The 27,512-nt window shown below is 44.5% G+C and overlaps 1 long non-coding RNA gene across 1 annotated transcript in view; it reads left to right on the top strand.

Moving 5' to 3' along the window:
• Positions 1-370: 370 nt before the first annotated feature.
• LOC146871487 (uncharacterized) overlaps positions 371-27,512 on the top strand; it is a 79,289-nt gene continuing 52,147 nt past the window's right edge. The window contains exon 1 of the long non-coding RNA XR_014959564.1: positions 371-429. This is a non-coding gene — a long non-coding RNA (uncharacterized LOC146871487). The remainder of the gene's footprint in view (positions 430-27,512) is intronic.

The raw sequence follows: 27,512 nt of genomic DNA on the forward strand, positions 1-27,512 counted from the left end.
GAACTTTTTTCTTTGCGCAAGGATTTCCATCTTGGAACACTTCACAGAATTCATCTGGATGATCTGATTTTCAAGCAACATGTGTCAATTATAATATTATAATTTTGTTTGGTTGAGGATGAAGTTTAGATTTCACGTTAAATTGGTGGTATGCAAAGTTCACGGTTTTTGCAGTACGCGTTTGTTTTGGGGTGAAAGATCATGGTAGTTGTAGTAGTTTAACCGTGGGAAAGTCAAATAGGGTTGGGATGCGAGGGTTGACAAGCCCAGTGTTACTGATTGAGGAATTCGAGGGTGTGTCTATAGATGTCACGGGCTGAAGCAGCGCGATAGGATTAGTTTAAATAGCGCATACAGCAACCTTTTGACGGTTAGAGCTCGGGGCAAAAGAAGGAACATAGAACACAAGTGAGCCACGTCTTTGAACAGGTAAATCACAATTCAGTAAACGGCGAGGGCTTTTCATTTAATGTTTTAGGAACAGTAAATAGATAGTTAATTTCAGGCGTTGAGTTGGGAACAGGGTTTAATTTATTTAAATGTTACATTGAAATTACTGGGGGGTTGGTGTTTGTTTGATTACGCGGCAATTTTGGCAGGTTTAACAACGAGGTTGGAGAGGGGGTGGTCACCGCGTTTAACTAACTTTGGCCACAGTTAGGAGGGTTTTGAGGGTGAGTAATTTAGTTTAATTTATAGAAAGCGAATTTCATTTGAATTGAGATTAAAGTGCGATGGTTTGAGGGTAGACCTTGTAGTATATAGGTGGAGAAGTAACACAGGTTTTATTTTATTTAAACAGCTTTCCCTGACGAAGGGCAAAAAAAAGGGATGCCCGAAATGCATTGGGAGTACGATGTGCGCTGCATTTCATGAACTTAATGTCTCGACATAAAGTAGTAAGAGGCCTGGATGGGCACAACTATTTTACGTGAAGCAGAAGGATATTTGGCCAGTTTTATCGTGCATATATGATGTCAAGTTGGATAACAAGTGAATATATCTTTTGAATAAAATCTATGAAAAGTCAAAAAGTTTACGACGCAAATTTTCTCAGCAGTGCGAATGGGTATACAGCATAGCCAGGCTGCATCTTCTGGTTACTTTGAGGAGTGGCCTGTTGGAGATATATATATATATATTCACTGAAAAAACCATAGGTTTCAGACACGTTATAGTTAGGAATTAGCATTTAAAAAATCACTCGTACAAAACCATTGAAATTCCCCCGTTATAGTTAGTTCAGCTAACTATAACTCGCGCGCCCGCAATGCACTGCTGATGACATCACATATTACATCACTCATGACATGGTCAGTGACATCACTGATGACATCACTCATGACATCTCAAATGACATCACTGATGACATCACTGATGACATCATCCAGTGAATGTGTGTTTTTCTGAAAATTACATATGTTTTATATATGTATATCTCAAGGTGGATGGAAGAATAAATGGGTTTATAAGTGTCTAAATGGATGATATTTTTTTGAAAAATTGATTGTATAACTGACTGATTAAGTGTATCTTAGTGAATACATGGCTTAGTGAGTAATATGTAAATATCTGTATCAGTCTCTCACTTTGTGTATAAGTGGTTGCATGGGTTGGTGAGTAGCTACATGAGTTTCTATATAGGTTATTAGTTGGTTTTTTGAGTATCAGTATGAGTGTCTGAATGGTTCGTTGGGGGGTATTACGTAGTGCATAGGTGCATGAATGAGTGACTCACTGTTTGTATGTGTTGAAGACAGCATGTGTGCAGGACTGTATGGGTGGATGAGTGTGTACATGAGTGTGTTAGTGAGTGAATGACTGTCTGAGTAGTGTCAGAGTAACTACATATATTTTAAACTAGTATATGTGACTATTGGTGTATATAAGTGAGTATATGTGAGAGTGAGAGATTGGAAGAATTCCTGTATGAATAAGTATGTGTTTCTATAAGTGATTGTTTAAAAGACTAAGTATGTGTAAGTTTTTACACCTCTAGTGAAGCTCTGACGTGTCTGACGCCCTACCGTGCCTAATACCGGCGCCCCCGCCGGTGGGTACTCTCCAAGTAGACACCCTTGTCGTTTATTTATACAAACATGGGTAGCTATTGACGGGCACATTTAATACACACGCACACCAAGCCATTTAAAGGGGATTCAACAAAAACTGGACCATACTATGCAAGAAACTCCACTCACCGTTAATAAAACACACATCCACCGCCGGATCTGTAATACTTTTTATTTTACTCTCTGGAAAGGAGACGAACCTCACTTGAGAGTCACAGCGTGCTCCTGGCTGTGCCCAATGCTGTGTTACACCCACCAGTGCCCGCCGAGTGCCACACACCTCTGTGTTGTATTCCACCAGCTGGTGCGTATGCGACACTCTCTAGCCCATGTGCACTGTAACACCACCCCGTGAATGTTATGCCACACTTGCCTTCGCACAGGTTATATTGCCCCATCTAACGTGCCTTCCTCAATGCCTATGTTATAACGCACAGCGCTATGCCATGGATATTACAATCTGGGATCCATATCTTTGTCACAGTGCATATGCAACGTTGCACTCCCCAGCACATATTTTATATTACAACTTTAGAGACTAGTTAGGTTACACAACACTGCCCTGTGCATATTACACTCCAAGGCGCATATCGCATAGCACGCGCTAGTGCCTGTGGTAACTCGCGCTCTCCAATGAATCTGTCATTGCGCACAATGTATTGCATATTATATTTCACGCCCCAGTTCATCTTATATCACACTTTTTGGTGCATAGTTTATACCATGTACTATATCTAGTTTTCATTTTCAATTGTGCTCTCAGGACTATGTTCTATATAACACTGCGTCCACCTACCCTTTTCACGGGCATTACATTTTGCGATGGGGGGTGGAGGGTCAGGGGGTGTTTCTGCCAAGTGAGCCCGGAGTCACAGTCACAAACGTCCTCTTCTTCCTGAATAAAAGTGAGATTATGCTGCATACTTGTTCATATTTTAAGTAGTTCGCACAGACACACATTTTAAAAACAATAAGGTTCCTAATACCCACCTTCTCTGAACAGTTAGCTTGCTGCCCCATCCACGTCCTCCCTATCCTCTGTTGTCTGAATCCATGGAATAGCCTCCTCTCTCCTGCCACGCATGGTCTGATGTGCTGCCACTGCCCTCCATTTAGCATGATGTACCAGTCCACTCCTCCTGCCCTCCATTGCCCAATTCTATGGCCCATCATTGACCTCCTGCTTAGCCTCTGTGCTTAGCTTGCTGCCCCTATTCTCCCTCCCCCTGCCCTCCGATGTCTTTGTGCATGCCCCTGCTCCATCCTTTTTGCCCACCATGTTCCATGGACCTGCCACTCCTATCTACTCTGAGTGTTCTGTTGAGCTGCCACTCCCCTCCCACCTGCCTAGCATCGTCAGAGGACTGTAACCTGTCCCTGCCACCTCCACCCTGCCTATCCACATGCTATGCCCCTATCCCCTTCCTCCTGTCCTCCATGGTCCATTTTACTGCCACACCCTTCTGCCCTCCCTGGTCTGTTGTGCTGCAACTGCTCCTCCTGCCTGCCCCGCGCGGTCTGTTGTGAGGCCCCTTCCCCTGAACTCTCGTCTGTGCCCAGGTCCTGACCCTCCCTTCTATCCTCCATGGTCCTTTGTGCATGCCCCTGCACCCTCCTTCTTGCCCATCATAGCCATTGTGCTGCCACTAACCCTCCCGCTTGCCATGCATGGTCTTCTGTGCTGCCATGGCCCCTCCCACCTTCCCTGTGTGGTCATCTAGCTGCCCCTGACCCCCTCCCACCTTCCCTCCATGGTCTGTGTGTATGCCATCATAGTCTTACTGTTGCTCTCCATGGTGTGTCTAGTGCCCATCCTGCCTGACCTCCATGGTCATCTTGCTGCTCCTTCCCTGCCCCCTTGCCCCCAGCCCTCTGTTTCCATGTGCAGACCCCTATTCCCTCCCTCCTGGCTTGTCTGTTCCATTGTAATGCCCCTGATCCGTCCCTCCTGCCCGCATGCCCTGTGTGGTGTATTGTGCTGCTGCAAACCCTGATGCCTGCCCTGTAGGTTCAGTTTGGTGCACCTCTCCATGTCCCTCCTGTCCTCTGTTATCCGAGTCCATATCCCTACCCCAATTCCTCCTGCCTTCCATGATACAATGTACCATACTTGCGAACATTTTGAACTTGGTAAGAGGGAGATTTTGGAAAAAAACTGGGGTATTGATTTTCCCCTTTGATTTACATTGAAAAAGAGGAGATTGTAGTCAGGAGACAGATCAAATAAAGCCCATTTGAGCTTAAAAACATTGGACGTTTCCTGGCTGAAACGGGTCTGTTGGCATGTATGGTTGTACTACCACTGCCTCTTCCTTCTGCCCAAAATGGTCTATAATATTGCCACGGCCTCTCTTGCCAGTCCTGTATTGTTGGTTTGTTGCCCCTGCCCCCCTTTCCACTGCCCTCCATAGTCTGTTGTGCTGCCACTGCCCTTCCTGCCTGCCCAGTGTGGTCAAATTGTTGCCTCTGCACTCTCCTACCTGCCTTCAATTTTCAGAGTCTGTGCCCCTGGCCTCTGCTTCTCAACAGTATCCCAATGAACAACTAGATTGCTAACATTCTATATTTATTACAAAAGTGTGGAACGCCTGACGTCATCTTGATGTAATCAAAACTGTAATACCTAGAGCATTTCCTTTAGAAATTACATATATGTAAGGGTCTTATTTGCATCAAAATTATGGTTAGTGCTCTAAAAAACTAAAATGAGGACATATTTTCTGAGTTTTCAAATTGCGACAAAGAACTTTAAAATTATTTGTAATCTTTATGTTTTTTTATTCAGTTGACCACTTGATTAAATGTTGCACCTAGGGGAGAGGATGTGGTGTTACTTCCAGAGCTGCAGACTTTGCAACTGTGGAACCAGGTTGGAGTTTCTGCTTCAGCTCAACATTCTGTGATTCTGGTCAAATCACTTAATCTCCCCATGTCTACAACCAAAATGAATTTGATCTTGTGTGATGTAACCAATGCTCATGTAAAGCACTCCAATACCTGACAAGTCTGCGCTATATAAAATTGCAAATACACAAAAAATAAGTGTTTTGCACACTTCTGTCATTGGGCTACATGTGGGCTACATCTGGGTGATATTTGTGCTGCATTTGGGCTCTTTTGTCTCTGGTGGCCATCTTGGGAGATTTATTTGTTATGAGGTTTCCTAATTTCCTCATTTACTGCAGTCTCCTCAGTAGGAAATGCTTTCAGTTTTTTACTTTGATTCCATCAAGAAGGTATTCAGATATGTCACACATTTGCCATAAATTCTGAATGTTAGCACTCTAGTTGCTCATTAGATCACTGTAGTAAAGCTACTGCTCACCACGGAAGTCTGCTGCTGGTATTAAAAGTGCATGTTTCAGTCTGCATATCAGAATTTTTTAATGAAATATAAGAGGATTTGAGAAGTCACTCAAAATGTGCCCTAATTTTTCTTTCTTCAGCACTAATCATAATTTCTATGGCAAAATGAACCCCCTCATTGTGTTCCTTTTTAAATTAAATGTTTTAAGTGTTACCACTTTATTCCAATCAAGATGGCTTCAGGTGTGCCATACTTTTGTCATAAGTAAGACTGTTAGCGCTCTAGTTGTTCGTTAGAACACTCTGGGACATTCTGTAATTGGACTATACTTGGGCTACATCTGGGTGATATTTGGGCTACATTTGGGCTCTTTTGTCTCTGGTGGCCATCTTGGGAGATTTATTTGTTATGAAGTTTCCTAATTTCCTCATTTACTACAGTCTCCTCAGTAGGAAATACTTTCAGTTTTTTACTTTGGTTCCATCAAGCAGGCATTCAGATGTGTCACACATTTGCCATAAATTCTGAATGTTAGCACTCTAGTTGCTTATTAGATCACTGTAGTAAAGCTACTGCTCACCAGGGAAGTCTGCTGCTGGTATTGAACGTGCATGTTTCAGTCTGCATGTCAGAATTTTTTAATGAAATTGAAGAGGATTTGAGAAGTCACTCAAAATGTGCCCTAATTTTTCTTTCTGCAGCACTAATCATACTTTCTATGGCAAAATGAACCCCCTCATTTTGTTCCTTTTTAAATTAAATGTTTTAAGAGTTACCACTTTATTCCAATCCAGATGGCTTCAGGTGTGACATACTTTTGTCATAAGGAGGACTGTTAGCGCTCTAGTTGTTCTTTGGAACACTCTGGGAAGCTGCAGCAGAACACAAAGTAATCGACTGACAGTCTCTGCCCTTGTTGGATGTACATGGTTTACTGAGAATGTCAGACTTCATTCTCACATGACTGAGAAAGATAATGTGAATTTACAGAAAATATGCTCTCAGTTTAGCTTATAGATCACCTTCCAAACCTCTGTGGGAAAAGCATGAGAAAATAGTTTTCTCTCAAACATGATTCATGATATCACAGCAGAAGGCTTTTTCACATGGTAAAATCACCTTAGAACACACCACAATTCCTAAAATGAGTATGGTACCTTCAACAAATGATTTATAATGTAACTAAAGTCTTAAAACCTTCTATTAACTGCAATGCTTTTTAATGAGGTGCTATCATGTATGTTGGTCCCAAGATGGCTGCCAACACTTCTTGGATGAAGTACTGACAGCCAATCAGATCTCACGATGAGATGTGTGGTTAGGCTCCGCCCAGATATATCTATCTTTTTAACTCTAATTTTCTCAGGAACTACTGAACGGATTTACACCATTTAAGCAAAAGGCACGAGTCTGAACTGAGGACTACCTCTTTGCCAAATTTGATGTAATTCCGTTCAGCAGTTCGGGCTGTAGCTGCGTCAACAGGTCCTATGGGAAAATGCATGGGGAAAACGTGTTTTGGGACCCCCCTTTTTTCTCGGCCCCCGCTTGACGAATCACCGTGAAATTTTTAGGATAGGAGCGGACCGGAGCTGGCCAAAAGTTTGGAAAATTTCGCGAAGATTCGTCAATCGGCGCCAACGTTATTCCAAATAGAATGTTGCGGATTTCCTATGGAAAATAGGTCCTAATTATAACTACCTACTGGCGACTGCCAGTAGGCAATATATATATATATATATATATATATATATATATATATATATATATATATATATATATATATATATATATATATATATATATATATATATATATATATATATACATACTAATGAAGGTGTAATTGGTGCCTCTGTGATGTTTCTAATAATTGCCTATGAATAAGAGGAAATGTCCTTGAAACGCGTCAGGCAGGAAAATGTTGAACTGAAATACAGCTGCTTGTTTTCCTTTAAATAAAACCGGATGGTTGCATTTGTAGTGAGTGCGCCCTCGCTGTCCTTGGGCACTTTGGTTTAAATATATATATATATATATATATATATATATATATATTCTTTCCACCAGGTTGCCCTTGAGGAATGGCCGCACAGGTAGGGGTTTCCGCTCAGCACGCCACAGGCAGCAAGAAGCCAGCAATCTGCAATCCCTTAACAGCCATACGCGTTTCGAGCAAAGAACTGCTCTTGTTCACTGGCAAAGAACGAAGGAAGCAGGTGAGTATCTGAACATCTAATTTATTCAAATTGAAGTCCCGTCCCAGTGGACGTCACCACAAAGGCATTCTGGTCTTGTTAGTTCCTGGGTAACGGACTCCATTGTTCATAATCGCAAGTGCTCTGCTGGCTCCGTTCTTTAAAATATTTATCCCGATTGGGAAAAGGTTTTGTCAGTTACACTGGCTGCCCGCCAATAATTCCTCGTGGCTAAGGCCCCCCATCTTCCCACTGGTGTTCACATCACAGACACCCAGGATCCGCAAGTTCCGCGGCGGGGCCATTCCGCGGCCGGACCGACCGCAAATTATTCTTTCCACCAGGTTGCCCTTGAGGAATGGCCGCACAGGTAGGGGTTTCTGCTCAGCACGCCACAGGCAGCAAGAAGCCAGCAATCTGCAATCCCTTAACAGCCATACGCGTTTCGAGCAAAGAACTGCTCTTGTTCACTGGCAAAGAACGAAGGACGCAGGTGAGTGTCTGAACATCTAATTTATTCAAATTGAAGTCCTGTTCCAGTGGACGTCACCACAAAGGCATTCTGGTCTTGTTAGTTCCTGGGTAACGACCTCCATTGTTCATAATCGCAAGTGCTCTGCTGGCTCCGTTCTTTAAAATATTTATCCCGATTGGGAAAAGGTTTTGTCAGTTACACTGGCTGCCCGCCAATAATTCCTCGTGGCTCAGGCCCCCCATCTTCCCACTGGTGTTCACATCACAGACACCCAGGATCCGCAAGTTCCGCGGCGGGGCCATTCCGCGGCCGGACCGACCGCAAATTATTCTTTCCACCAGGTTGCCCTTGAGGAATGGCCGCACAGGTAGGGGTGTCCGCTCAGCACGCCACAGGCAGCAAGAAGCCAGCAATCTGCAATCCCTTAACAGCCATATGCGTTTTGAGCAAAGAACTGCTCTTGTTCACTGGCAAAGAACGAAGGAAGCAGGTGAGTATCTGAACATCTAATTTATTCAAATTGAAGTCCCGTCCCAGTGGACGTCACCACAAAGGCATTCTGGTCTTGTTAGTTCCTGGGTAACGGACTCCATTGTTCATAATCGCAAGTGCTCTGCTGGCTCCGTTCTTTAAAATATTTATCCCGATTGGGTAAAGGTTTTGTCAGTTACACTGGCTGCCCGCCAATAATCCCTCGTGGCTCAGGCCCCCCATCTTCCCACTGGTGTTCACATCACAGACACCCAGGATCCGCAAGTTCCGCGGCGGGGCCATTCCGCGGCCGGACCGATCGCAAATTATTCTTTCCACCAGGTTGCCCTTGAGGAATGGCCGCACAGGTAGGGGTTTCCGCTCAGCACGCCACAGGCAGCAAGAAGCCAGCAATCTGCAATCCCTTAACAGCCATACGCGTTTCAAGCAAAGAACTGCTCTTGTTCACTGGCAAAGAACGAAGGGGGCCTCGCTCTCCGGATTGTAATTGGCAGCATTGCAGTGTTTCTTGTACATGTACTTCCACCCACTTGGGATACTATTTTATTATTTTTTATTTTTCCACTAGGTTTGACTTCAATGCAGTATGTGGCACCCACTGGGGTTTACAGAATCCTGAGTCCTGGCAATCATTTATGGACTATCACAACCAGAATGCCTTGCGCCTATTGGGGCGGGACTTTTGAAATAAAAATCATGGATTCAAAAAATGGCTGCATCTAAATTTCTTGCCACTGATGTAGAGCGGATGATTGCTCGAAACGCGTTTGGCCTTGGAGACATGTGAGCATCCTGTCAGTGCTGCTGCCGGCGGTGGTGTGCTGAAACCTCTTCGGGTGTGACCTCCTCACTGGGGCACCCTTCTTGTTTTGATGAAACGCGGCTGGTCCGGCCGCGAGGAGGTCCCGCTGCATCTGGAGCAGATCCTTGGTGCTCGCAACCGCGTCACCGCTTGGACCGAAGGGGGCCTCGCTCTCCGGATTGTAATTGGCAGCATTGCAGTGTTTCTTGTACATGTACTTCCACCCACTTGGGATACTATTTTATTATTTTTTATTTTTCCACTAGGTTTGACTTCAATGCAGTATGTGGCACCCACTGGGGTTTACAGAATCCTGAGTCCTGGCAATCATTTATGGACTATCACAACCAGAATGCCTTGCGCCCATTGGGGCGGGACTTTTGAAATAAAAATCATGGATTCAAAAAATGGCTGCATCTACATTTCTTGCCACTGATGAAGAGCGGATGATTGCTCGAAACGCGTTTGGCCTTGGAGACATGTGAGCATCCTGTCAGTGCTGCTGCCGGCGGTGGTGTGCTGAAACCTCTTCGGGTGTGACCTCCTCACTGGGGCACCCTTCTTGTTTTGATGTAACGCGGCTGGTCCGGCCGTGAGGAGGTCCTGCTGCATCTGGAGCAGATCCTTGGTGCTCGCAACCGCGTCACCGCTTGGACCGTAGGGGGCCTCGCTCTCTGGATTGTAATTGGCAGCATTGCAGTGTTTCTTGTACATGTACTTCCACCCACTTGGGATACTATTTTATTATTTTTTATTTTTCCACTAGGTTTGACTTCAATGCAGTATGTGGCACCCACTGGGGTTTACAGAATCCTGAGTCCTGGCAATCATTTATGGTCTATCACAACCAGAATGCCTTGCGCCCATTGGGGCGGGACTTTTGAAATAAAAATCATGGATTCAAAAAATGGCTGCATCTACATTCCTTGCCACTGATGAAGAGGGGATGATTGCTCGAAACGCGTTTGGCCTTGGAGACATGTGAGCAATCCTGTCAGTGCTGCTGCCGGCGGTGGTGTGCTGAAACCTCTTTGGGTGTGACCTCCTCACTGGGGCACCCTTCTTGTTTTGATATATATATATATATATATATATATATATATATATATATATTATCTACTGGCGGTCGCCAGTAGATAGTTATAGTTACAACCTAGTTTCCATAGGAAATCTCAAAATTCTATTTTGAATAACTTTGGCGCCGGTTGACGAATCCTCACGAAATTTTCAAAACTAATGGGGCGCTCCGTTCAGCTCCTACCCTGAAAGTCTCGGGGTGATTCGTCAAGCAGGGGCCGAGAAAAAAGGGGGGTCCCAAAACGCGTTTTCCCCATGCATTTTTCCATAGGACCTTTAGACACAGCTACAGCCCGAACGGCTGAACAGAATTACTTGAAATTTGGCAGAGAGGTAGCCATAAGGTCAAGGAGGTGCCTTTTGCAGGTCTGGTGTAAATCTGTTCAGTATGTCCTGAGAAAATAGCATTTAAAAGAATATATATATGTGGGCGGAGCCTAACCACACATCTCATCCTGAGATCTGATTGGCTGTCAGCACTTCATCCAAGAAGTGTTGGCAGCCATCTTGGGACCAATATACATGATAGCACCTCATTAAAAAGCATTGCAGTTAATAGAAGGTTTTAAGACTTTAGTTACATTATAAATCATTTGTTGATGGTACCATACTCATTTTAGGAATTGTGGTATGTTCTAAGGTGATTTCACCATGTGAAAAAGCCTTCTACTGGGATATCATGATTGAGAGAAAAATATTTTCTCATGCTTTTACCACAGAGGTTTGGAAGGTGATCTATAAGCTAAACTGAGAGCTTATTTTCTGTAAATTCACATTATCTTTCTCAGTCATGTGAGAATGAAGTCTGACATTCTCAGTAAAACATGTACATCCAACAAGGGCAGAGACGGTCAGTTGATTCCTTTGTGTTCTACTGCAGCTTCCCAGAGTGTTCCAAAGAACTACTAGAGCGCTAACAGTCCTACTTATGATAAATGTATGGCACACCTGAAGCCATCTTGCTTGGATTAAAGTGGTAACTCTTAAAACATTTAATTTAAAAAGGAACAAAATGAGGGGGTTCATTTTTCCATAAAAAGTATGATTAGTGCTGCAGAAAGAAAAATTAGGGCACATTTTGAGTGACTTCTCAAATCCTCTTCTATTTCATTAAAAAATTCTGACATGCAGACTGAAAACTGCACTTTCAATACCAGCAGCAGTTTTCCCTGGTGAGCAGTAGCTTTACTACAGTGATCTAATGAGCAAAAAGAGTGCTAACATTCTGAATTTATGGCAAATGTGTGACACAGCTGAATGCCTTCTTGATGGAATCAAAGTAAAAAACTGAAAGTATTTCCTATTGAGAAGACTGCAGTAAATGAGGAAATTAGGAAACTTCATAACAAATAAGTCTCCCAAGATGGCCACCAGAGACAAAAGAGCCCAAATGTAGCCCAAATATCACCCAGATGTAGCCCAAGTATAGCCCAATGACAGAATGTCCCAGAATGTTATTAAAAACAACTAGAGCGCTTACTGTCTTCATTATGACAAAAGTATGGCACACCTGAAGCCATCTTGATTGGAATAAACTGGTAACACTTAAAACATTTAATTTAAAAAGGAACACAATGAGGGGGTTCATTTTGCCATAGAAATTATGATTAATGCTGAAGAAAGAAAATGAGGGCACATTTTGAGTGACTTCTCAAATCCTCTTCTATTTCATTAAAATATTCTGACATGCAGACTGAAACATGCACTTTTAATACCAGGAGCAGACTTCCATGGTGAACAGTAGTTTTACTACAGTGATCTAATGAGCAACTAGAGTGCTAACATTCAGAATTTATGGCAAATGTGTGACATATCTGAATACCTTCATGATGGAATCAGAGTAAAAAACTGAAAGCATTTCCTACTGAGGAGACTGCAGTACATGAGGAAATTAGGAAACTTCATAACAAATAAATCTCCCAAGATGGCCACCGGAGACAAAAGAGCCCAAATGTAGCCCAAAATCACCCAGATGTAGCCCAAATATAGCCCAATGACAGAAGTGTGCAAAGCACTTATTATTTTGTGTTTTTGCAGTGTTATATAGTGCAGACTTGTCAGGTATTGGAGTGCTTTACATGAGCATTGGTTACATCACACAAGAACAAATTCATTTTGGTTGTAGACATGGGGAGACTAAGTAATTTGACCAGAATCACAGAATGTCGAGCTGAAGCAGAAACTCCAACCTGGTTCCCCAGTTGCAAAGTCTGCAGTTCTGGAAGTAACACCACATCCTCTCCCCTAAGTGCAACATTTAATCAAGTGGTCAACTGGAAAAAAAAACATAAAGATAACAAATAATTTAAAAGTGCTTTGTCGCTATTTGAAAACTCAGAAAATATGTCCTTATTTTAGTCTTTTAGAGCACTAAACATAATTTTGATGCCATTAAGACCCTCTCATATATGTAATTTCTAAAGGAAATGCTCTAGGTATTACAGTTTTGATTACATCAAGATGACGTCAGGCGTTCCACACTTTTGTAATAAATATAGAATGTTAGCAATCTAGTTGTTCATTAGGATACTGTTGAGAGGCAGAGGCCAGGGGCACGGACTCTGAAAATTGAAGGCAGGTAGGAAGGTGCAAAGGCAACAATTTAACCACACTGAGCAGGCAGGAAGGGCCGTGGCAGCACAAGACTATGGAGGGCAGTGGAAAGGGGGGCAGGGGCAACAAACCAACAATACAGGACTTGCAAGAGAGGCTGTGGCAATGTAATAGACCATTGTGGGCAGAAGGAAGAGGCAATGGTAGTACAACCATACATGCCAACAGACCCGATTCAGCCAGGAAACGTCCAATGTTTTTAAGCTCAAATGGGCTTTATTTGATCTGTCTCCTGTCTACAATCTCCTCTTTTTCAATGTAACTCAAAGGGGAAAATCAATACCCCAGTTTTTTTTCAAAATCTCCCTCTTACCAAGTTCAAAATGTTCACAAGTATGGTACATTGGATCATGGAAGGAAATGGGGTAGGGACATGGACTTGGATAACAGAGGACAGGAGGGACATGGAGAGGTGCACCAAACTGACCCTGCAGGGCAGACATCAGGGTTTGCACCAGCAGAATACACCACACAGGGCATGCGGGACGGGAGTGCAGCACAACAATCCATAGAAAGCAAGAGGGAGGGGACAGGACCATGCCCATGGACAACAGAGAACAGAGGGGCAAGAGGCAATGGTAGCTAGCTGACCATAATGGACAGACAGGAGAGAAAGCTGCAGCATAACCGACCATAAAGGGCAGGAGGGACGGATCAGGGGCATTACAATGAAACAGACAAGCCAGGAGGGAGGGAGTAGGGGTCTGCACATGTAAACAGAGGGCTGGGGGCAAGGGGGCAGGGCAGGAGCAGCAAGATAGCCATGGAGGTCAGGCAGGATGGGCACTAGAAGCAAGACACACCATGAAGAGCAACAGTGAGACTGTGATGGCATACACACAGACCATGGAGGGAAGGTGGGAGGGGGTCAGGGGCAGCTAACTGACCACACAGGGAAGGTGGGAGGGGCCATGGCAGCACAGAAGGCCATGCATGGCAAGTGGGAGGGTTAGTGGCAGCACAATGGTTATGATGGGCAAGAAGGAGGGTGCAGGGGCATGCACAAAGGACGATGGAGGATAGAAGGGAGGGTCAGGACCTGTGCACAGGCAAGAAAGTTCAGGGGAAGGGGCCTCACAACAGACCGCACGGGGCAGGCAGGAGGAGCAGTTGCAGCACAACAGACCAGGGAGGGAAGAAGGGTGTGGCAGTAAAATGGACCATGTAGGACAGGAGGAAGAGGATAGGGCATGGCATGGGTGGAGGTGGCAGGGACAGGTTACAGTCATCTGACAATGCTAGGCAGGTGGGAGGGGAGTGGCAGCTCAACAGAACACTCAGAGTAGATAGGAGTGGCAGGTCCATGGAACATGGTGGGGAAAAAGGATGGAGCAGGGGCATGCACAAAGACATCGGAGGGCAGGGGGAAGGAGAATAGGGGCAGCAAGCTAAGCACAGAGTTTAAGCAGGAGGTCAATGATGGGGCATAGAATTGGGCAATGGAGGGCAGGAGGAGTGGACTGGTACATCATACTAAATTGAGGGCAGTGGCAGCACATCAGACCATGCATGGCAGGAGGGAGGAGGCTAGTCTATGGATTCACACAACAGAGGATAGGGAGGAAGGGGATGGGGCAGCAAGCTAACTGTTCAGAGAAGGCGGGTATTAGGAACTTTATTGTTTTTAAAACGTGTGTCTGTGCGAACTACTTAAAATATGAACAAGTATGCAGCATAATCTCACTTTTTTTCAGGAAGAAGAGGACGTTTGTGACTGTGACTCCGGGCTCACTTGGCAGAAAAAAACCCTGACCCTCCACCCCCTATCGCAAAATGTAATGCCCGTGAAAAGGGTAGGTGAACACAGTGTTATATAGAACATAGTCCTGAGAGCACGATTGAAAATGAAAACTAGATATAGTGTATGGTATAAACTATGCACCAAAAAGTGTGATATAAGATGAACCGGGCGTGAAATATAATATGCAATACATTGTGCGCAATGACAGATTCATTGGAGAGCGCGAGATAGCACAGGCACTAGCGCGTGCTATGCGATATGCGCCTTGGAGTGTAATATGCACAGGGCAGTGTTGTGTAACCTAACTAGTCTCTAAAGTTGTAATATAAAATATGTGCTGGGGAGTGTAACGTTGCATATGCACTGTGACAAAGATATGGATCCCAGATTGTAATATGTATGGCATAGCACTGTGCGTTATAACATAGGCATCGAGGAAGGCACGTTAGATGGGGCAATATGACCCGTGCGAAGACAAGTGTGGCATGACATATTCACGGGGTGGTGTTACAGTGCACATGGGCTAGAGAGTGTCATAGCATATGCACTAGCTAGTGGAATACAACACAGAGGTGTGTGGCACTCGGCAATGGTGGGTGTAACACAGCATTGGGCTCTGTCAGGAGCGCGCTGTGACTCTCAAGTGATGTTCGTCCCCTTTCCAGAGAGTAAAATAAAAAGTATTACACATCCGGCAGTGGAGGTGTGTTTTATTAACCGTGAGGGGGGTTTCTTGCATAGTTTTGGTCGAATTTTTGTCGAATCCCCTTTGAATGGCTTGGTGTGCATGTGTATTAAATGTGCCCGTCAATAGCTACCCATGTTTGTATAAATAAACGACAAGGGTGTCTACCGGGATTAGGCACGGTAGGGCATCAGACATGTCAGAGCTTCACTAGTGGTGTAAATACATTCCACGTGGATTCATTGCATGCATAGTCGCCTTTTAATGAATATCACGCAAATCGTCATGGTGATAGGTACGTACGGTTTGTCCAGCATGTCCTAGGTGTGTCTATAAATATATATTTTTTAAAAATAATAAAAAACAGTGGCCGGCCCTGGGGATTGGGGTCAAAAAAATATAATTAGGAGACAGGCCCTGGGGGATGGGGTCATCAGGGCCAATAAATTAGAATAAGAAGGGGAACCACACAGCCCCCCTTCTTAAAAAATTAAAATAAATAAAAGACTGGCATCGTGCCGGAGGCCATGCCTCCTCCGTGCAGCACTCTGCAAACGCGCCCCCAGCAGGCATCTCCAGTATGCGCCAGGGAGCTGCGCTGCAGACAGGTGTTCTGAGGCCAAGCACCTTTTTACACCTCTCTGCAACGCAGCTCTGTGGCGCTTACTGGAGGTACCTAGTGGTCTAGTTTGACCCTAGGGACCCTTAGGATTCAAGGGGACTTAATCTCTCAACTTAGAACAGCCACAGGGCGCGTTTACACAGTGGTGAAGGGAGGGGACGGGGCCTGAGGTGACGTGTGCAAACACGCACTATGGCGCGTTTTAAATTGGGGCTATAATTTCCCTTCAATACTGAGGGCCCCTGGGGGCTAACTAGCCCACCAAGTGCTTCCAGTAAGTGCCACTGAGCTGCATTGCAGAGAGGTGGTCCAGGCCGTACCACTTTTTATACCTCTCTGCAACGCAGCTCTGTGGCACTTACTGGAGGTACCTAGTGGGGCTAGTTGGACCCTAGGGACCCTCAGGATTCAAATGAACTTAATCTCCCAACTAAAAACGGACACAGGGCGTGTTTACACAGTGGTGAAGGGAGGGGACGGGGCCTGAGTTAACGTGTGCAAAAACGCCCTGTGGCCTGTTTTAAGAGGTAGTTTTAATCCCCATGCCCTATTATATACTAGGGGCTTACAGAGAAGGTCATGCTAATCACAGGGGGACCCCAACGCATAGTGTTCCCTAGTGTATGTAGGTGTTTTCACTGTATTCTAAGTGTCTTTTAAGATAGCACTGGCTCTAGGACTGGTTAGTCAGATTCAGTTACCACCAGTATCCGTCTGAAAAAGTTGAGGGTCCAGGATGATTTTGCAACAAGGCTTCTTTCTGCTCTTCTTTTTGTTCTTTCTGCACGTTATCCTTCTTCCTGCACTTATCTTCGTATTTGAGGACTTCTGTTGCTTCTTTCTGCACTTCTTTTGTTTCTTTCTGTGCATTTTTTCTTCTTTCTTCACATGTCCTATCTCTGTAGGCATAGTTAGAAATTAGCATTTAAAAAACCTTTGAAATTCACAGAAAAAACCATAGGTTTCAGGCACGTTATAGTTAGGAATTAGCATTTAAAAAACCTCAGAAATTCACTGAAAACACCATAGGTTTCAGGGGTGTTATAGTTAGCTGGACTTTTCACTTGTACAAAACCATTGAAATTCCCCCGTTATAGTTAGTTCAGCTAACTATAACTCGCGCGCCAGCAATGCACTGCTGATGACGTCACATATTACATCACTCATGACATGGTCAGTGACATCACTGATGACATCTCAAATGACATCACTGATGACATCACTGATGACATCATCCTTGTGATAGAGTGGCAGACCTCCTCTCACCCTAATATAATCTTTGATACACACATTCAAAAATAGAGACTGCAATTTTCAAAACAATGGACATACCAATACCAGTTACAACAACCTCTTCAGTAATTCTAAGATCCACATACACATCCACTCATTCACCAACAGTCCTATACAGTCACTCATACATGTACTCACTCATCATATGTACTCATACACCTATACATCCTGTTACACAATGCCACTCATCCATAGAGTTACTCACACACATAGTCACTCATGTTAATAAAGAATCAAACATACATTTACTTGCATATACAGTTATACACACACCACCACACTTACTTCTACGGAAACTTACACATACTTAGCCTTTTAAACAATCACTTATAGAAACACATACTTATTCATACAGGAACTCTTTCAATCTCTCACTCTCACATATACTCACATATTTACAGCAATAGTCACATATACTAGTTTAAAACATATGTAGTTACTCATAAGGACACTATTGAGACAGTCATTCACTCAGTAACACACCCATACACACACTCATCCACCCATACAGTCCTGCACACATGCTGTGTTCAACACATACAAACAGTGAGTCACTCATTCATGCAACTATGCACTACCTAATACCCCCACCGAACCATGCAGACACTCAGACTGATACTCAAAAAACCAACTAATAACCTATATAGACACCCATGTAGCTACTCACCAACCCATGCAGCCACTTATACACAAAGTGAGAGACTGATACAGATATTTACATATTTAAACATTACTCACTAAGCCATGTATTCACTATGATACACTTAATCAGTCAGTTACACAATCAATTTTTCAAAAACAAATCATCCATTTAGACACTTATATACCCATTTATTCTTCCATCGACCTTGAGATATACATATATAAAACATATTTAATTTTCAGAAAAACACACATTCACTGGATGATGTCATCAGTGATGTCATCAGTGATGTCATTTGAGATGTCATCAGTGATGTCATGAGTGATGTCACTGACCATGTCATGAGTGATGTAATATGTGACGTCATCAGCAGTGCATTGCGGGCGCGCGAGTTATAGTTAGCTGAACTAACTATAACGGGGGAATTTCAATGGTTTTGTAGTGAAAAGTCCAGCTAACTATAACACCCCTGAAACCTACGGTTTTTTCAGTGAATATATATATATATATATATATATATATATATCACTGAAAAAACCATAGGTTTCACACACGTTATAGTTAGGAATTAGCATTTAAAAAACCTTGCTAATTCACTGAAAAAACCATAGGTTTCACACATGTTATAGTTAGCTGGACATTTTACTGATAAAAAACCAATGAAATTCCCCCGTTATAGTTACTGTAGGCAACTATAACTCACGCGACCGTAATCCTCTGCTGATGCTAATACTGTATTTAGACACTTATTTGCCCATGTCTTCTTCCATTAAATTTTAGCTATACATATATTACAAATATTTTTTTTTCATAAAGACACATATGTCATCAGCAGAGGATTACGGTCGCGTGAGTTATAGTTGCCTACAGTAACTATAACGGGGGAATTTCATTGGTTTTTTATCAGTAAAATGTCCAGCTAACTATAACATGTGTGAAACCTATGGTTTTTTCAGTGAATTAGCAAGGTTTTTTAAATGCTAATTCCTAACTATAACGTGTGTGAAACCTATGGTTTTTTCAGTGAATTTGTACGGTTTTTTAAATGCTAATTTATTTATGTATTATTTTTTATATATTTATTTTACAATAAACTACGTATTAAAAATTATTATTATTATTTTTTTTGGTTTTCACCCTGCGAATTTTTTATTTTTTTTTGCAAAAAAAATATTTTTTTTTTGTGTTTTTCAGGGTGCGCGCACTGTGCGCGCACCCCCGCGATTTTTAAAAAAAAAAATTTTTTTTTTTGCCTTCGGGGTCCTTCAGGGACCCCCTGACAAAGGCTAGGGGGTCAGGAACTCTCTACCCTGCCCCCTTTTCACGTTCGCCACCTTCCTTTTTCACTCTCGCACTGAAAACAAACAAAATGGCGGCCGACACTTCCTGATTTTGACCGATTCGAACGTTGACTAACATGTAACCACCAATCAGAATTACGCTCGCGCACGTTAGGGTGCTCGCACGGTGCTCGCACGGTGCGCGCACCCTGCGCGCATATATATATATATATGCTTTTAAATGCTATTTTCTCCGGAAATACTGAACAGATTTACACCAGACCTACAAAAGGCACTTCCTTGACCTAGGGACTACCTCTCTGCCAAATTTTGAGTAATTCTGTTCAGCCGTTCGGGCTGTAGCTCGTTCTAAAGGTCCTATGGAAAAATGCATGGGAAAAACGCGTTTTGGGACCCCCCTTTTATCTCAGCCCCCGCTTGACGGATCCCCCCGAGACTTTCAGGGTAGGAGCGGAGCGTAGCGCCCCACCTATTTTGAGAAATTCGCGAGGATTCGTCGACCGGCGCCAAAGTTATTCAAAATAGAATGTTGAGGTTTTCCTATGGAAACGTGGTCCTAACTATAACTACCTACTGGCGACCGCCAGTAGGTAATGTACATATATATATGATCGGATCACAAAGAATTGATTGATTACAGCAAATGTGTACTTTTTCGGTCAAAAATAGTCTACATTTTATATTACCTCTCAATAAGGCCCTTGCTGTTGAGATCACTGTGTAAGCAAATTCCTAGGTATAACATTGATGAGATATCTATGAAGGTTAATACCCTTGCTGAACAGATCTGTGTACAGTCTAGTTACAGGTTTAATTTATCATTAAATAGCATAGACCTCTCACCAGATCTTGCTCCAACACTACCAGTAGAGGGCATGACCCCCCCAAGCTGTTTACACCTTGATAAGTATACTGCGTTGTATACTGAATTGTGACCCAAATGCATTATTGTGTATTCATTGTATTTTTCATTTTAAATACACAATAAAAGATTTTTTTTAAAATCTCATTAAGGGTTAATATGCCTGTTGCAAAGTACAGTGTGTAACATTCAAGTATGTATTATTGTGTGATAGCTTTGTGTTTTAAGTGGACATCTCAGTGGGTTACTACTTTTTTGTGTGGTGATCCTTGTATTAGTAAGTGCATCCTAATAATGACTCAGAAAGATGCCTCTGACATTCTAATAAATCTTACATAAGTCTTAGCCCTCCACCATGAAACATCTACCCTAGTTTACCTCTTGAGTACTTATGAAGTGACAACCTCTGATAGATCTGCCAGCCATCGGGTGGAATTCCCCCCAACATTTGGCTTTCCTCCTCCATAGATTATGCACACTTTACCTCTGCTAACCAGTGCTAAAGTGCATGTGCTCAATCCTTTAAACATGGTCACATTGGCTTATCCCCAATTGCCATTTTTAATATCCTTTAAGTCCCTAGTACATTGGCACTTCCTTTGCTCAGGGTCTGTAAATTAAATGCTACTCATAGGTCTACAGCACTGATTGTGACACCTACTGAAGTAGCCTCTGAACATTTCTAAGGCCTGTCATTACAGAATGTGTAAGCACATTTAAAATTCCATCTGAACCTGGCAAAATAGACCTTTTATGTAGGTCCAAACCTTCCTGTTTAATACATATAAGACACCCCCAGGGTAGACCTTGGACAGCCCTAAGGACAGGGTGCAGTGTTTACATGTCCTGGTAGTCAAAAACTCTTAAATTCATTTTGTCTCTACTGCAAGGCATACCTCTTCCACAGGATAGCATTGGTGTTACTTTATTACATTTAATAAGCTGTAATTTCTAAATGGGAGGTAACCAGTCTATTTATGATGGCTTTGGAATTGTATTGAAAAATCCTAACTTATGATGAAGTCAGATTTTAGGTTACAATTTTGAAAATACCACTTTTGGAAAGATGGCATTTTCCTGCCTTAGCCATTTAGTGCCTGTAAAATGTCTCTTGGTCACATGACTTGGTGTAGCTGACAGATGGGCTTTGTGTGTTCCTCCTAGACAAGCACACACAATAGAGAGCTGCGGTGTGCCTAGTAGTTTCCATCACTGGCAGGATGGGAGGGTGGGGCTGGACCCAGCCCTAATTACACTTGAATAGGTTATTTCCTGACTCCACACAAAGAGCTGCATACCCCCTGTAGTTAGTCTGGAGCTAAGGCAGGATCACTGAGGACTTCAAAGGGAAACATGTAGAAGCTCCTCCCCACTTCAAATGCACAGCTTGATATAAATACTGGACCTCAGACACCAACTCTTCAGTACACTTCTGGACCTGTAGATACTCTGCCAGGAAGACGGACCACTGCCCTGCTGTGCTGACCTGCTTCCATCTTGCCTGAGTGAGAAGGACTGGATCTGCACCTGTTGAACACAGGACCACAAAGTGACCTGAGTGGGCTAGTTGGTGGTCAACCTGACTTGGGCCTCAGGGACAGTAGCCTCCAGTCATCTTGAACTCAGCGCCTGGACTGTGCCATTTGTGAGTCTACCCTCCAAAGTGGTGCCACCTCAGTCCCGAACCCTTGTAAATGGGCCTAAGGTGCTCTGCCAGGTTTTGTGAATCTAGTGGAGTGGATGCATCTCCACTGCTTCCAAGCACAACGCTGAGCAGAACCGATGTTTGCCACTGCTGCGTGGATCAGTACAAGGACAAAGAGCTGTATTGCGTCTCAGCCCATTGAAGCATCGGAACTGCCAATGTGCGATGCATTCTTGGTGTAGGGCTTCTCATCTCTCATCGACGGCAGCCTCGAATACGATGCCGAGTGGAGCATCGCAGCCTCTTAGCTTCTCAAAACCGATGCATTGCCCAGACTGTGCAACGCTATCTTGAGGATGGAATTTGCATGCAAGCCCTCATCAATGGTAATGTCAACAACTGCGCAGGATCTTCCACCGCACCCTTGCTGCACCTCAGAACTGACGCATCCCTTCAGTTGGGCGATGCATCTTTGACTCAGAACCACACAATGCTGTGCAAACCAGGATTGAAGGTTCCTTGTTCAGCAGGCCTAACTGGGTCCCTGTAGCTGGCCCTGGCTCCGTCGTGGTTGGCCTGAACTTGTTACTTTGTCTCGGTCTGGTGCAAACAGGTATCCATAGTTGACACTTAGTGACTTTTGATGCTATTTTTGCTGAAATCTTAAAACCTGCATATCCATGGTTCTATTGATTGGATTTTTGTTGATTTTATCTTCTTTTATTTATAAAAATGTACTGTATTTTTCTAAACTGATGTGGAATCCTTTTGTGGAGTGTTTTCACTCTATTACTGTTTGAAGTGTTGCACAAATACTTTACACATTGCCTCTGAGGTAAGCCTGACTGCTCTGTGCAATCTATCCAAAGGTTCAGCACAGGTTAATTTAGGGTTTGTTTGTGACTTTACCCCGAGAAGAATTGTGGTTGCTGTTTAAGAAGGGTTTCACCCCACTCAATCAGTAACCCAATTTCTTACAAGCTCTTTCTAGGGTGCTTAGCAAATGACTGGATGAAAAATCAATGGCATCAGAAGGGGGATTGAAAAAGATGTTTTTAGGTTTCATTTTTTTTATTGTCATAGAGAGCAATGAGTCGCGGGATGGCAGACTACATAAAAAAGAAACAAAACCAACTCCCTTCCAAACCCCCCCACCCCTCCAAGTCCCTCCCTGGATGCTCCCGACCCCCTACACTTGTCTCATCCCCATCAGGGCCAGTTGAATGTCATGTCACTGTAACCCATACAAGTTCACTAGGATGTTGTGCCTGTGGTGCCAGTAGAGTGGATTCTTTTGGGGGCTACGAGAGCCGCAAAAGGCGCAAGTACTTAGGGCAGGTGAGTTCCCTCAGCCCAGTGCCAAGTAGGGAAAGGAACGGGCGCCAAAGATCTGAAAAAGAGGCCCCATCTCCCTGTAGTGAAAGAGTTATACGTTCCATCCCCAGAACGTGCCATCATTTGTGCAACCACCCCTGGTATGTGGTTATTCTATCTGTGCCCCAGTGGGATATTATGTTTTGCAATGCTGCCCCAAGGCCTATTCCCATTTGTCTACCCTTGCGCAACCAGAGGGGAAACGTAAGTGCATTGGGTAGGCTCAAGACGCCATCCACCACGAAACACGGTATCTGTGTGTTGAAATGTGTCCCAGTAGGGTGAAATGACAGGGCAGTCCCATAGTAAGTGTGTCAGTGTGCCCTCTGCTCCACATTCCCTCCAGTATTGTGACGAGCGATTGGTATTGTGTCTGTGTAGTCTGGGGGCGTAAGGTACCAATAGGTCACTACTTGGTAGCTGTTTCAATGCTGGAAATGTTCAGAGCAGTGTGGCGTATACAATAGTAAATGTCGCCCCATTCATTCTGCAAAAGTGTTCGCCCCAATTCTACTTCACACACCATTGCCCTGCCGAGGAGGTCACCATTTCTGGGTGGCGCAGAAAGTGATAAAGTACAGTGATAAGGTGTGAGTTGGTCTTCTTGGTGTGGAGCCATTTTTCATATGGGGTTAGTGGTCTTTGGGCCCCTAGTCGCATCGAGGGGTGCATCTCCCAATGTCGTACCTGATGGAAGTGGTACCGCTCGGACCATGGTAGAGTGAATTCCAAGTCAAAAAGGTATCCTATTGACCTACACCCTTCTCTATCCCAGCATTGGAAAGCCCTCTGATCTAGACCTGGGGTGAATTCCTCCTTTTTTACTATAGGTGTGAGGGGTGATGGGAAGGAGGTTAAGCCACATCTTGTTGAAGTGTTGTCCCATACCCTCAAAGTCATGTGAGTGATTGGCGAGCCATATAAACGAGCTGGGCATTGAGTCTTGTGAAGGAAATGGATCCCCCACAGCGCCTGACCTGAGATCGCTTTTTCCATAACAGCCAATGTTTCTCCGACTTACTACAGGACTATTCCAGCAAAACACGCAATTGGGTAGCTTGGTAGTAATGAGCTATATTTGGGACTCCCCTATGGCTCAATTCCTTGCTCATTCTAGGCTTTTTTGTCAGCCCACACGATTAAACAGAATTCCAGCTGAAGCGATTTAATAATACCAGGGGGAGGCTCCACTGGGAGCATTTGAAAGATGTATAATATCTTGGATAACACGTTCATCATGAGTGCTGCCACTCAGCTAAGCAAGGAAAGGCCGAATGGCTTCCAGAGGCGCAGATCTTTCCAAATCTGGGAGAGAAGATGCTTATATTTCAGGGTAACTGTAGCACACATGGAGACGTAAACATGATCCCTAGATATGGAATCGATTCCGTCTCCCACTGAAGTGGAACAGAATGCACAAGGGTCTCCTGGGTGGAAGGCCGTAGGGAAATCCCTAGGACCCACGATTTTGTAACGTTGACCCGGAACCCAGAGCCCTCTGCAAAGCTCTCGAGTTAAGCGAAAAACACGGGGATGGAAGTCTGGGGTTTCTCCAGTGTTGCTTCTGCGTTGTCTGCTTAAAGACTGATAGTGTGAAGGTCCCCCCCTGATTCTAACCTCAGAGAATAGGCGGGTTCTCCTACACCCTCTAGGCCACGGGCTCCATGTAAAGAGTGAAGAGCAGGGGACAGAGTGGACACCCCTGCCTCGTGCCGCGGGCGATCGAGAAAGAGTCGGTGGAGCGGCCATTCACCTGCACCGTTGCATTGGGGTGGCTACAGCAGCTGAATATCCATTTACGAAAACGGTCGTCCAACGCAAACTCGCGAGGGTGGTCTCCAGATACTTCCAGTCTACTCGGTCGAATGCTTTATCAGCATCGACCGATAGCACCACACATTCCTCTTTCTGGTGTTGAGCCTTGTCAAGAAGGTGAAGTAGCCTCCGTGTGTTGTCACTGCACTGTCTGGTGGCTACAAAGCCAGACTGGTCGGGATCCAGCAACCCCGGCATCATTGGACCTAGCCTGGCCGCCAATATCCCCGTAAAGAGCTTTAAATCAGTGTTTAAAAGGGATATCGGTCTGTAAGAGGCACAGAGTTGAACATCCTTGCCAGGTTTTTGAATCACTACGACCGAGGCCATTAGCATCGTGGGGGAAATGTCCGAGGTATCGCCTACCTCATTGAAAAGCTTGGTGAGAATAGGCGCCAATGTTGTGCAAAAGGTCTTGTAGAAGATGACGGGGTACCCATCAGGGCCCGGGGACTTAAGAGGCTATAGCTGTAATCACCTCCTCTATGCGAATAGGGCTCTCCATGCTGGCTGGCTGATCCAGTGTTAATCTGGGGAGAATTGCCCCCTGTGTGTAGGTGAGACAATCTTGTTCTGAAAGGTGTTGGCCTGTGTATAGTTTTGGATTAAAATCATGGAATGCTCGCGTTATGGCTGTGTCATCTGAGAACTCATTGCCAGACTCGTTGCATACTGTATTCATGGAGGCTGCTTGGTGTTGGGCGCGGAGCTTATTAGACAAAAGGCGCCCGCCTTTATCTCCCCCATGTAGAAAGAATGTCGCAGCCCAAGGATTGGAAACTCTGCCTTATCCAAATCTAGGCGAGTGAGTTGCAGGCGCACTGCCTCTAATTGTCGCCATACCCGGGGGGGGCCTGGTTCATTTATGAATGCATTCTAGCTCCTGCACTTGCCTGTTGAGGCCCTCTCTTTTGTCCCGTCTAATTGGATTGTCCGCTGTGGATATAGCGATGAGATCCCCTCTAGCGAATACTTTGAGTGTTTGCCAAGGCGTAGTGATGGAGGTGCCGGGGATATCGTTAAAAATCAGGAATTCCTTCAGTGCCTTATCGAGGCGTGTTATCACCCCTGGACGTGTGAAAGTGTGTCGGGCAGCTGCCATGTGTATGATGGTCTGTCTGGGGAGGGAATCGAAGCGTAAGTGTCAATGCGGCTTGGTCAGAGTGGGAACAATGTTCAATATCTGAGGTCAGCGTGTGCTGAAGTAGCAAACTGGACCAGATAAAATAATCAATTGTGGCATAGGTTTTATGTGCATGCGAGTAGAATGTGTAATCTGTCACCTGGGGATGTATAGTGCGCCAGATGTTAAATAGTCCTAGATCCTGCAGCCACTCCTCCCCCGTCTGTGAGAGAGCCCCTGCCTGCCCATGTCGTTGTGCTGAACGATCTAACTGATTGTCGAAAATGGAGCTAATATCTCACCTTAGTATAAGTTGCCAGTCTGGCGAAGCTGATAGTTCCATCACTGCCCATCTTAGGAATGCCTCCTGTCCCTTGTAGGGGCGTAAATAGTGCCTAGGGTATAAGTATGCGCATTAATGGTAACCAAGAGGGCCAGTAGCCTCGCCTTAATTTCAGCCTGTTTCGTGCCTATTTTGCCCCTAAACATGTATGAGATGAGGATAGCAACTGCGGCTGGTTTAGCGGAGTGTGAAGAGAAATATTGTTGTGGGAAAGCCCTCGATCTAAGTCTGTGCGTGACCCCGGCCAGGAGGTGAGTTTCCTGTAATGAGCATATTTGTGGGCTTGAATGTTCTAAGTAAGTTAGAATAGTTTTCTGCGTTATCGGGTTATTCAGCCCTTTTACATTTAGCGTGAGGATTTTAATGTTTGCCAGCATGCAACTATGATGTCAATTGAAAGCCATGCGGGAAGCCAGTGTCCTCCAGGCCCCCCCCCCCGTGAACCTTCCCTTGAGATCTAGGAGTCTCACTCTGTGGGAAGCAGTGCCTATAGGTAAGGCTAGAGATTCGTGGGACTCGGGAGAGGGGACAAACAAAGTAAAAATAAGAAGCATAATGAACCTCAACAATTGAACCCATGATGCAAAAGTCCATCATCATGGAGTGAACCTCAGTCTGGTGCAGTGTGCTCCAAAGAAGAAACAATGAACGGGTACTGGTGACCAGTTTTACCTTGCCCCCACCCGAACCCAGCCCCAACAGCCATTAAAAAAAGGATCAGGAGGAGGTATCTGCGGAAGGTCCACTATTTCCTCCCGCTTACGCCAGCCCTCATTCACTAAAGGAGTCCCCAGCGAGTGTTGCCAGTACTGCTTGCCTTTCCTTGGCCATGGTGTCTTGGTCAGGGCGCAGTTTGATTGCTGGGGCTTTAATTGTAGTCCATCCATGGCTGCTACATTGGTTTCTGTTTGTCTTGCTTTGTTGCGGTTCTTCCTTCGACTGGACCTCGATACGCAGGAGTTTAATCTGAATGGATGGCCCCAGTAGTAAGAGATGCCAGCTGATCTGAGATGCATGGTAACGGGCCTG

This window comes from Triturus cristatus, chromosome 1_1 (assembly GCF_964204655.1).
Source record: "Triturus cristatus chromosome 1_1, aTriCri1.1, whole genome shotgun sequence".
In the NCBI taxonomy this organism is placed as follows: Eukaryota; Metazoa; Chordata; class Amphibia; order Caudata; family Salamandridae; genus Triturus; species Triturus cristatus.